Raw genomic sequence first — 13,295 nt, 5'->3', positions numbered from 1 at the left:
GTAGAGGTAATAAGTTGTAAACAGTACTCAGGGAAGGGAGGAAAAGGGTTGACTGCATATCATTGAACCCGGGCCTTTGTCCTGTCCGCTATGCGAGTGGGTTGCATGGGCAGCCATTGTCGCTACTTCTGTGTAATAAAATGAGTATTTACAATCTACTCCGTGGTACTTAGAGAGACGTTTTACCTGGTCAGGTCACGTAGTCATGTAAAACAACACAGACAATACACATACAAACACAGTTCTTCTAGTCCAGACAGTACAGGCTTTAATCACATGTCATGTCACACACACACACACAGGAGACATGAGTTCTCCCTGGTGGCTGTCATGGCATCATCTCACACAGATTTACAGCTCTCCCAGGCCTCTCCCTAGCGTCACACACCACACACACACACACACACACACACACACACACACACACACACACACACACACACACACACACTTTCCTATCAGACAGACGTCAGTACGTTTCAGGAGCATTTTCTGAAAATAGGGCTAGCTGTTATTCAGAGTACTGATAAGTAGTGGTGGTTGGCAGATATTACAGAGAGAGAGGAACAGCCGTGTCATCTGTCTGTGGAACCTACTGTCACAGATGAAGGTGGGGAACTGTGTGTTGTTGAAGTAGGAATGGCTGTGGAACCTACTGTCACAGATGAAGGTGGGGAACTGTGTGTTGTTGAAGTAGGAATGGCTGTGGAACCTACTGTCACAGATGAAGGTGGGGAACTGTGTGTTGTTGAAGTAGGAATGGCTGTGGAACCTACTGTCACAGATGAAGGTGGGGAACTGTGTGTTGTTGAAGTAGGAATGGCTGTGGAACCTACTTTCACAGATGAAGGTGGGGGACTGTGTGTTGTTGAAGTAGGAATGGCTGTGGAACCTACTGTCACAGATGAAGGTGGGGAACTGTGTGTTGTTGAAGTAGGAATGGCTGTGGAACCTACTGTCACAGATGAAGGTGGGGAACTGTGTGTTGTTGAAGTAGGAATGGCTGTGGTGGATGAGAGCGCAGAAACAAAGTGGTGGTTTACAGATAGTGGGACAAAAAAGTATGTGAACCCTTTAGAATTACCTGGATTTTTGCATAAATTGGTCATAAAATTTTATCTGATCTTCATCTAAGTCACAACAATAGACAAACACAGTCTGCTTAAACTAATAACACACAATTAATTATAATTGTTCATGTCATTATTGAACACACTGTGTAAACATGTGATCCCTTGGATTTAATAACAGGTTGACCCTCCTTTGACAGTAATAACCTCTACCAAACGTTTTCTGTAGTTGCGGATCTGACCTGCACAACGGTCAGGAGGAATTCTGGACCATTCCTCTTTACAAAACTGTTTCAGTTCCACAATATTGTTGGGATGTCTGGTGTGAACCGCTCTCTTGAGGTCCTGCCACAGCATCTCAATCAGGTTGAGGTCAGGACTCTGGGCCACTCCAGAAGGTGTATTTTCTTCTGTTGAAGCCATTCTGTTGTTGATTTACTTCTGTCTTTTGGGTCATTGTCCTGTTGCATCACCTAACTTCTGTTGAGCTTCAATTGGCGGACAGATAGCCTTACATTCTCCTGCAAAATGTCTTGATAAACTTGGGAATTCATGTGTCCGTCGATGATAGCAAGCTGTCCAGGCCCTGAGGCAGCAAAGCAGCCCCAAACCATGATGCTCCCTCCACCATACTTTACAGTTGGGATGAGGTTTTGATGTTGGTGTGCTGTGCCTCTTTCTCTCCACACATAGTGTTGTGTGTTCCTTCCAAACAACACAACTTTAGTTTAATCTGTCCACTGAATATGTTGCCAGTAGCGCTGTGGAACATCCAGATGCTCTTTTGCAAACTTCAGACGTGCAGCAATGTTTTCTTTGGACAGCAGTGGCTTCTTCCGTGGTGTCCTCCCATGAACACCGTTCTTGTTTAGTGTTTTACGTATCGTAGACTTGTCAACAGATGTTAGCATGTTCCAGAGATTTCTGTAAGTCTTTAGCTGACACTAGGATTCTTCTTAACCTCATTGAGCATTCTGCGCGGTGCTCTTGCATTCATCTTTGCAGGACGGCCAGTCCTAGGGAGAGTAGCAACAGTGTTGAACTTTCTCCATTTATAGACAATTTATCTTACCGTGGACTGATGCACATCAAGGCTTTTAGAGATACTTTTGGAACCCTTTCCAGCTTCATGCAAGTCAACAATTCTTAATCCTAGGTCTTCTGAGATCTCTTTTGTTCGAGGCACGGTTCACACCAGGCAATGCTTCTTGTGAATAGCATATTCACATTTTGTGAGTGTTTTTTGTGGGGCAAGGCAGCTCTAACCAACATCTCCAATCTCAACTCATTGATTGGACTCCAGGTTAGCTGACTCCTGATTCCAATTCGCTTTTGGAGAAGTCATTAGCCTAGGGGTTCACATACTTTATCCAACCTACACTGTGAATGTTTAAATGATGTATTCAATATAGACAAGAAAAATACCGTGAGAGGACTGGAAACCGTGACAGGACTAGAAGCCGTGAGAGGACTAGAAGCCGTGAGAGGACTGGAAGCCGTGAGAGGACTGGAAGCCGTGAGAGGACTGGAAGCCGTGAGAGGACTGGAAGCCGTGAGAGGACTGGAAGCCGTGAGAGGACTGGAAGCCGTGAGAGGACTGGAAGCCGTGAGAGGACTGGAAGCCGTGAGAGGACTGGAAGCCGTGAGAGGACTGGAAGCCGTGAGAGGACTGGAAGCCGTGAGAGGACTGGAAGCCGTGAGAGGACTGGAAGCCGTGAGAGGACTGGAAGGGAAACCGTGAGAGGACTGGAGGGGAAACCGTGAGAGGACTGGAGGGGAAACCGTGAGAGGACTGGAGGGGAAACCGTGAGAGGACTGGAGGGGAAACCGTGAGAGGACTGGAGGGGAAACCGTGAGAGGACTGGAGGGGAAACCGTGAGAGGACTGGAGGGGAAACCGTGAGAGGACTGGAGGGGAAACCGTGAGAGGACTGGAGGGGAAACCGTGAGAGGACTGGAGGGGAAACCGTGAGAGGACTGGAGGGGAAACCCAGAGAGGACTGGAGGGGAAACCGTGAGAGGACTGGAGGGGAAACCGTGAGAGGACTGGAGGGGAAACCCAGAGAGGACTGGAGGGGAAACCCAGAGAGGACTGGAGGGGAAACCCAGAGAGGACTGGAGGGGAAACCCAGAGAGGACTGGAGGGGAAACCGTGAGAAGAGGACTGGAGGGAAACCGTGAGAAGAGGACCGGAGGGAAACCGTGAGAAGAGGACCGGAGGGAAACCGTGAGAAGAGGACCGGAGGGAAACCGTGAGAAGAGGACCGGAGGGAAACCGTGAGAAGAGGACCGGAGGGAAACCCAGAGAGGACCGGAGGGAAACAGAGGGATGGAGGCAGAGTGCACTAAACACAGCACTGGGTTTATCATAAACTCACACATAGGGGGTGAAGCTTACTGTTGACATCTTAGCTCTTAGCCCACTAACTCCCACTCTACCATATCTCTCTTTTTCTCCATCTCTCCTCTCTCAATTCAAAGGTCTTTATTGGCTTGGGAAACATATGTTTACATTGCCAAAGCAAGTGAAGTAGATCATAAACAAAAGTTCAGTAAACAATCATAAATTAACAGTAAACATTGCACTCACAAATGTTTTTAAATGATAGACATTTCAAATGTTAAGGGGAAGGTGCAAATAGTTGAAGTATGAAAGGGGAAATAAATAGGCAGTAAATATTGTTTATTTTTACGATGTTTGTTCTTCACTGGTTGCTCTTGTGGCAACAGGTCACAAATCTTGCTGCTGTGATTGGACACTGTGGTATTTTACCCAATAGATATGGGAGTTGATCAAAAATTGAATTTATATTTTTGCATCTGTGTAATCTGAGGGAAATATGTGTCTCTAAAATGGTAATACATTTGGCAGGAGGTTAGGAAGTGCAGCTCAGTTTCCACCTCATTGTGTGGGCACTTTGGTTCTCAAGAGAACTTTGGCTCTCAAGAGAAGACCGGCTATGGCAGCCTCTCTCAATAGCAAGGCTATGCTCACTGTACATAGTGAAAGCTTTCCTTCATTTTTTTGGAGTCAGTCACAGTGGTCAGGTATTCTGCCACTATGGACAAATAGCGTTGTAGCTTGTTCAGTTGTTTTTGTTAATTACATGACATATTGGAAATAATGATCTTTTTGTTTTCTCATGATTTGATTGGGTCTAATTGTGTTGCTGTCCTGGGGCTCTGTGGGGTCTGTTTGTGTTTGTGAACAGAGCCCTAGGACCAGCTTGCTTAGGGGACTCTTCTTCAGGTTCATCTCTCTGTAGGTGATGGCTTTGTTATGGAAGGTTTGGGAATCGCTTCCTTTTAGGTGGTTGTAGAATTTAACGGCTCTTTTCTGGATTTTGATAATTAGCGGGTATCGGCCTAAATCTGCTCTGCGTGCATTATTTGGTGTTTTACATTGTACACTGAGGATGTTTTTGCAGAATTCTGCATGCAAAGTCTCAAGTTGTATTCCTGGGATAGTTGAGTGTTGCAACAGGAACAATAGCAGTGTTCTACCCTATGAGATCCGAGCAGGAAGAGATGTCGAACTCCTCTCCACCACTCACACACACCATGAAGGACGGGGTGTGTTTTCAAACATCTCAGCTTGTTTTGGAGTGTGATTTCCTCTTCCTCATACTTGTGTGATTGCCAGAAGTAGCCTGGGGAAAAAATCTTCATGAAAATGCTAAAAATAGAACAGTTGACCCAGCCTTGTGGCTCACCCTTACGTGTGTGTGTGCGCTGGTAGGTAGGTGGGTGGAATAGTCTGAATCAGATGGAAGTATTTGTGTTTCCTCTCTGAGTGTTATGTTTTAGCAACATGGTCGACAGATGTGTTCTGATGTAAAAAAACTGATGAGGTGGTAGCAGCCAAAGTTTCCTGTAGACATCTAGCTATTGATACCTACTGCTTTACGCTCGGGGAGAGAAGGAAGTACTGACATGTGGGCAGAGAGGTCTCTGTCTGTCTCTGTCTCCGTCTCTTTATATATATATATATGTTTAGCTTTATTGGCATTATGGACAAGGTCAGTGTTGCCGAAGTGATACAAACCCCCAAATATGGGGCAAAACAGTGGCAACAATAAGATTAGTAGATTTCCTACTAATAAAGGAACAAAAATATATACATACAGTACCAGTCTAAAGTGTGGACACACCTACTCATTCCAGGTTTCTTTATTTTTACTATTTTCTACATTGTATAATAATAGTGAAGACATCAAATCTATGAAATAACACACATGGAATCATGTAGTAACTAAAAAAGTGTGAAACAAATTAGCCACCCTTGGCCTTGATGACAGCTTGGCACACAAAGAAAAACCGTGGAATGAGTAGGTGTCTAAACTTTTGACTGGTTCTGTAGATATAACAATCAAATCAAATCAATACAGACAACAAAGAAATATAGTGAACGTTCAGACTAGAGGTCGACCGATTATGAATTTTCAACGCCGATACCGATTATTGGAGGACTAAAAAAGCCGATACCGATTAATCGGCCGATTTTAAAATAAATAAAAAATAAAAAAACTTTTTTTTAAATAAATGTATTTGTAATAATGACAATTACAACAATACTGAATGAACACTTATTTTAACTTAATATAATACATCAATAAAATCAATTTAGCCTCAAGTAAATAATGAAACATGTTCAATTTGGTTTAAATAATGCAAAAACAAAGTGTTGGAGAAGAAAGTAAAAGTGCAATATGTGCCATGTAAAAAAGCTAACGTTTAAGTTCCTTGCTCAGAACATGAGAACATATGAAAGCTGGTGGTTCCTTTTAACATGAGTCTTCAATATTCCCAGGTAAGAAGTTTTAGGTTGTAGTTATTATAGGAATTATAGGACTATTTCCCTCTATACCATTTGTATTTCATTAACCTTTGACTATTGGATGTTCTGATAGGCACTTTAGTATTGCAAGTGTAACAGTATAGCTTCCGTCCCTCTCCTCACTCCTCCCTGGGCTCGAACCATCAACACAACGACAACAGCCACCATCGAAGCAGCGTTACCCATGCAGAGCAAGGGGAACAACTACTAGAAGGCTCAGAGCGAGTGACGTTTGAAACGCTATTAGCGCGCGCTAACTAGCTAGCCATTTCACTTCGGTTACACCAGCATCATCTCGGGAGTTGATAGGCTTGAAGTCATAAACAGCGCAATGCTTGACGCACAATGAAGAGTTGCTGGCAAAACGCACGAAAGTGCTGTTTGAATGAATGTTTACGCGCCTGCTGCTGCCTACCACCACTCAGTCAGATACTTAGATACTTGTATGCTCAGTCAGATTATATGCAACGCAGGACACGCTAGGTAATATCATCAACCATGTATAGTTAACTAGTGGTTAACACGTGGTCCCGTGTGGCTCAGTTGGTAGAGCATGGCGCTTGCAACGCCAGGGTTGTGGGTTCATTCCCCACGGGGGGACCAGGATGAATATGTATGAACTTTCCAATTTTTGTAAGTCGCTCTGGATAAGAGCGTCAGCTAAATGACTTAAATGTAAATGTTATGATTGATTGTTTTTTATAAGATAAGTTTAATGCTAGCTAGCAACTTACCTTGGCTTACTGCATTCGCGTAACAGGCAGTCTCCTTGTGGAGTGCAACGAGAGAGAGAGGCAGGTCGTTATTGCGTTGGACTAGTTAACTGTAAGCTTGCAAGATTGGATCCCCCGAGCTGACAAGGTGAAAATCTGTCGTTCTGCCACTGAACAAGGCAGTTAACCCAACGTTCCTAGGCCGTCATTGAAAATAAGAATCTGTTCTTAACTGACTTGCCTAGTTAAATAAAGGTATATAAAAATAAAAAAATCGGGTCCCAAAAATACCGATTTCCGATTGTTATGAAAACTCGAAATCGGCCCTAATTAATCGGCCATTCCGATTAATTGGTCGACCTCTAGTTCAGACTCAATTCAACAAACATGAAAATTGCATTTAGAAACTATTCCGATCCCTTGACTGTTTCAAAATGTTACGTTACAGCCTGGATTCATTTGTAGCGTCATACCCAAGAAGACTTGAGGCTGTAATGCCAAAGATCCTTCGACAAAGTACTGAGTACTTATGTAAATGTGATATTTCAGTTTTTTTAGTTTTTATGAATTTGCAAACATTTCTAAACCTGGTTTTGCTTTGTCATTATGGGGTATTGTGTATAGGTTGGGGGGGCTGTAATTAGGCTGTAACGTAAAACAACATTTTGAAAAGTTGAGTGGTCTGAATACCGAGGCACATTTTGGGGAATATTCAGAGGTGGAAACTTTCCATGGAAATATATGGGAATTAACAGAAATATATGCAAATTAATATTAATACCATTTAAATGTCCACCTCTTGAACATCAGACTCTGAGGCCTCATCTTCACTGTCACTTTCCAATCTTGTTGAGGATGGCTCGTTGTCAGGCTCAAAAAGCCTCAAATTTGCCCGGATGGCCACCAATTTTTCAACCCTTGTATTGGTCAGCCTGTTGCTTGCGTTGGTGTGTGTGTTCCCAAACAAGGACCAGTTGCGCTCTGAGGCGGCTGATGTTGGTGGGCTTTGGAGGATGATGGAGGCAACAGGGGAAAGAGCCTCAGATCCACAAAGTCCCATCCACCAGGTGGCTGATGAGATATGTTGGCACGACTGCCATATTGCATCTCCATCCCAAAGCCCTTGCTTGGAAGTGTACTTCGCCAGACTGCCAAGAACCTTGCCCTCATCCAGGCCAAGGTGGCGAGACACGGTAGTGATGACACCATAGGCCTTGTTGATCTCTGCACCAGACAGGATGTTCTTGCCAGCATACTTGGTGGTCCAACATGTGCACTGCGGCGTGTATGGGCTTCAGGCATAAGTCTTCACGCTTTTTGATGTATTTCAGAACTGCAGTTTCCTCTGCTTGGAGCAACAGTGAAGTGGGCAGGGCAGTACGGATTTCTTCTCTTACATCTGCAAGCAGAGTCTGAACATCAGACAGGATGGCATTGTCTCCCTCAATCCGTGCAATGGTTTATAGGTTTCAGGAGTTTCAGGCTGCTTACCACTCTCTCCCAAAATACTTCAACCAGGAGGATCCTCTTGATGGGGCTGTCCATATCGGCAGACTGTGATATGGCCATTTCTTGGAGAGACTCCTTCCCCTCCAGGAGACTGTCAAAAATGATGACACCACCCCAACGGGTGGGGTGATTCTCTGCTTGGTGAGGTAGATTGCTGCTTTAACTTGATGACCCTTCACATACCTAACCATTTCCTTGGCTCTCTTGTAGAGTGTATCCATTGTTTTCAGTGCCATGATGTCCTTGAGGAGCAGATTTAATGCATGAGCAGCACAGCCAATGGGTGTGATGTGAGGGTAGGACTCCTCCACTTTAGACCAAGCAGCCTTCATGTTCGCAGCATTGTCTGTCACCAGTGCAAATACCTTCTCTGGTCCAAGGTCATTGATGACTGCCTTCAGCTCATCTGCAATGTAAAGACCAGTGTGTCTGTTGTCCCTTGTGTCTGTGCTCTTGTAGAATACTGTTTGAGATGTAGTTAATTATTCCTTGCCCATGAACATTCGACCACCCATCAGAGATGATTGCAATACAGTCTGCTTTCTCTATGATTTGCTTGACCTTCACTTGAACTCTATTGAACTCTGCATCCAGCAAATGAGTAGATAAATCATGTCTGGTTGGAGGGGTGTATTCTGGGTGAAGAACATTCAGAAATCTCTTCCAATACACATTGCCTGTGAGCATCAGAGGTGAACCAGTTGCATACACAGCTCGAGCAAGACATTCATCAGAATATCTCTGACTACATTCCTCCATTGAGTCAAAAAAACTTATGATTGCAGGAGGACCGTGAGCTGTTGCTATCGATAAGGTGTCTGATTCATCATTTTCACCTCAAATAGAAGTAAAGGGACTATTGACAGAGGTTGCTTGTTGTGAGCGCTGAGGGAACTTTATGCACTTGGCCAGATGATTCTGCATCTGTGTTGCATTCTTCACATATGATTTGGCACAGTATGACACAGCTTTTCCTTCTACATTAGCTGCAGTGAAATGTCTGCAGATAGTTCCCGTGGCATTTTCCTGTAACGATTTTTTTTTAAACGAGTAAAATAAATAAATATATATATACATTTCCATGTACAGATAAATAGTTACGCAGTTAGATTAAACAACTCCTTTGTAAGATAAATGTTTTAAAATTAAACATGTATGGAAACAGGTGTATTAACACTCAGTTAGCAGGCTCAAGCAAGCTAAAACCCACATGGTAGCAAAAACTAACAATCAGAAATTGTTAACAAGTTAGAAATGATTTAAACACACTTTGCTGTAGGCTACACTTTACTAGTTAACAAAAAATCATGTATGTCATGTAAAATACATTAATCCGACCCAGTATTGTAATCAAAACTTACCAGAAAGCATGTAGTCCTTGGCTCAGACAGTGTAGTAGTGTGGGCTCAATAGCATCTCATTAGTGTGCAAGATCTTGAGAATCAGCTGCACATTTGATGGTAGAATGCACTGTGCATGCAGAGGGTTGCAACTCCATTGAATTGGGGATAGTTTAACCTCTCTGGGATATATGTGGGACGCTAGCGTGGCCAACATCCAGTGACAATTCAGAGCGCCAAATTCAAATAAATTACTATAAAAATTTAACTTTCATGAAATCACACATTCAATATACCAAATTAAAGCTACACTTGTTGTGAATCGAGCCAACATGTCAGATTTCAAAAATGCTTTACGGCGAAAGCAAACAATGCTATTATCTGAGGATAGCAAACAATCACAGACCATCATATTTCAACCCTCCCGGCGCGACACAAAACGCAGAAATAAAGATGTAATTCATGCCTTACCTTTGACGAGCTTCATCTGTTGGCACTCCAATATGTCCCATAAACATCACAAATGGTCCTTTTGTTCGATTAATTCCGTTGATTATATATCTAAAATGTCAATTTATTTGGTGCGTTTGATCCAGAAAAACACCGGTTCCAACTTGCACAACGTGACTACAAAATATCTCAAAAGTTACCTGTAAGCTATGTCCAAACATTTCAAACTACTTTTGTAATACAACTTTAGGTATTTTTTTACGTAAATAATCGATAAAATTGAAGACTGGATGATCTGTGTTCAATACCGGAGGAAAACAATGTGTAGCATGTTTTCTTGTCACGCGCCTCTAACAAACAGCACACTTCACTCGACCCTCGTTCTGAACAGGGCTACTTCTTCATTTCTCAAAGGAAAAACCTCAACCAATTTCTAAAGACTGTTGACATCCAGTGGAAGCGATAGGAACTGCAAGAAGGTCCCTTTAGAAATCTGGATTCCCAATGAAAACCCATTGAAAAGAGTGACCTAAAAACAAAAACAAAAATCTGGTTTGTCCTCGGGGTTTTGTCTGCCAAATAAGTTATGTTATAGCCACAGACATGATTCAAACAGTTTTAGAAACTTCAGAGGGTTTTCTATCCAATACTAATAATAATATGCATATATTAGTATCTGGGAATGAGTAGGAGGCAGTTTTCTCTGGGCACACTTTTCATCCAAACATGAAAATGCTGCCCCCTATCCAAGATATGCCACCAGACCTAGAACTGCCTTGTGTGTCCCACAAAGGTTCACTTGTATAAGCTAACTTTTTTGATGAATTTAAGCAAAATTCCCGGGCTTAACTTCCCGTGGATAATTTCCGACCCTTTGCAACCCCAGGTCTGAATTATTTCCCAAACAATAAGAACACCTTTCTAATATTGAGTTGCACCCCCCTCCCCTTTTTGACCTCGGAACAGTTTCAATTCGTCAGGGCATGGACTCTACAAGGTGTCAAGAGCGTTCCACAGGGATGCTGGCCCATATTGACTCCAATGCTTCCCACAGTTGTGTCAAGTTGGCTGGATGTCCTTTGGGTGGTGGAACATTCTTTATTCAACTGTTGAGTGTGAATAAAATGGCAGCGTTGCAGTTCTTGACACAAACCGGTGTGCCTGGAACCTACTACCATACCATGTTCAAAGGAACTTAAGTCTTTTGTCTTGCCCATTCACCCTCTGAATGGCACACATACACAATCCATGTCTCAATTGTCTCAAGGCTTAAAAAACTTCTTTAACTTGTCTCCTCACCTTCATCACACCGAGAGAGAGACACAGACTCGCACACACACAGAGAGAGAGAGAGAGAGAGACACACACCGAGAGAGAGAGAGACACACAGGCGCGCACACACACTCCCTCCTCCTCTCTCTTCCCTCTCCAACTCCTCCCCCCTTCTCTCTCTTCTCTCCATCCTTCTTTACCTCCTCTCTCTCTCTCTCTCTCGCTCTCTCTCTCTCTCTCTCTCTCTCTCGCTCTCTCTCTCTCGCTCTCTCTCTCTCGCTCTCTCTCGCTCTCTCTCTCTCGCTCTCTCTCTCTCGCTCTCTCTCTCTCGCTCTCTCTCTCTCGCTCTCTCTCTCTCGCTCTCTCTCTCTCGCTCTCTCTCTCTCGCTCTCGCTCGCTCTCTCTCTCCTTCCTCGCTCTCTCTCTCCTTCCTCGCTCTCTCTCTCTCTCTCTCTCCTTCCTCGCTCTCTCTCTCTCTCTCCTTCCTCGCTCTCGCTCTCTCTCTCTCTCTCTCTCCTTCCTCACTCTCTCTCTCTCTCCTTCCTTCCTCGCTCTCTCTCTCCTTCCTTCCTCGCTCTCTCTCTCTCTCCTTCCTCGCTCTCTCTCTCTCTCCTTCCTCGCTCTCTCTCTCTCTCCTTCCTCGCTCTCTCTCTCTCTCTCCTTCCTCGCTCTCTCTCTCTCTCTCCTTCCTCGCTCTCTCTCTCTCTCTCCTTCCTCGCTCTCTCTCTCTCTCTCCTTCCTCGCTCTCTCCTTCCTCTCTCTCGCTCTCTCTTTCTCGCTCTCTCTTTCTCGCTCTCTCTCTGCTTGCTCTCTCCTTGCTCTCTCCTTGCTCTCTCCTTCACCTCGCTCTCTCCTTGCTCTCTCCTTCACCTCTCGCTCTCTCCTTCACCTCTCGCTCTCTCCTTCACCTCTCGCTCTCTCCTTCCTCTCTCGCTCTCTCTTTCTCGCTCTCTCTTTCTTTCTCTCCTTCCTCTCGCTCTCTCCTTCCTCTCTCGCTCTCTCTTTCTCGCTCTCTTCCTTTCTCTCCTTCCTCTCGCTCTCTTTCTCTCCTTCCTCTCGCTCTTTCTTTCTCTCTCTCTCTCTCAATTTTTTTTTCTCCAAATTCAAGCTGCTTTATTGGCATGAAAAACATTGTGTCAATATTACCAAAGCAACAATGTATACAATATAAACGATAACAAATAATAATATGAAATGGTAGTAAATACTAATACAAAATTAAATACAAAAATAATAACAATGCATGTAGGGCTTCAATTGGATGTTTGTTCCACATTTTAAAGTCCAGTTTGAGTGGCCCCCAAACCTCACTTCCGCAAAGAGCTATTGGTAGGATTACACTGTCAAATATTTTGGTCCAAATTCTATTTGGGATGTTGATTTTGAATAATTTCATTTTTATTGCATACAATGCTCTCCAGTGCATTCACTGCCATATTAAAGTTTCCCAATGCAGATATGGTCAGACCAAGGTAGGTGTAATTTTTAGTGTGTTCAATTATGGTGTTGTTCAGGGTGAATTTATATTTGTGTTTCTGACATCTGTTTTTTTGGGGGGGGAAATCATGATTTTCGTTTTTTGGACATTTACTGCCAGGGCCCAATTATGGCAATATTGCTCTAGAATATGAATGTTCTGTTGAAGACCTTCTTTGGTTGGTGAAAGAAGAACCAAATCATCAGCATATAGCAGGTATTTTACCTCTGTGTCAAATAGTGTGAGTCCTGGGGATGGAGAATGGTCCAACATGTCTGCTAATTCATTTATATAAATGTTGAAAAGATTTGGACTCAAACTGCAGCCTTGTCTCACACCTCGACGTTGTGAAAATAATTCTGTTCTTTGGTTTTTTGATTTTTATTGCACACTTGTTTTCTGTGTACTTACATTTTATTAAGTCATACACCTTACCACTAAGCCCACTTTGGAGAGTTTTGCAGAATAGCCCTTTGTGCCAAATAGAATCAAATGCTTTTTTAAAGTCAATAATGCAAGCAAAGATTTTGCCCTCCTTTTTTTTGGTGGACGTGTTTATTAATTAGTGTGTGTAAGGTGTATATATGGTCAGTAGTGCGATGGTTAGGGAGAAAGCCAATTTAACATT

At 43.4% G+C, this 13,295-nt stretch overlaps 1 protein-coding gene across 1 annotated transcript in view; it reads left to right on the top strand.

Annotated features, from left to right (window-relative positions):
• The window catches only part of LOC139549506 (phosphatidylinositol 3,4,5-trisphosphate 5-phosphatase 2A-like), a 49,197-nt gene that overhangs the window by 872 nt on the left and 35,030 nt on the right, over positions 1–13,295 (top strand). The window lies entirely within an intron of this gene.

Source organism: Salvelinus alpinus, chromosome 22 (genome assembly GCF_045679555.1).
Source record: "Salvelinus alpinus chromosome 22, SLU_Salpinus.1, whole genome shotgun sequence".
Classification (NCBI taxonomy): Eukaryota; Metazoa; Chordata; class Actinopteri; order Salmoniformes; family Salmonidae; genus Salvelinus; species Salvelinus alpinus.
Note: the sequence above shows the minus strand (reverse complement) of the source record. Positions and strands in the feature narration are given on the sequence as shown.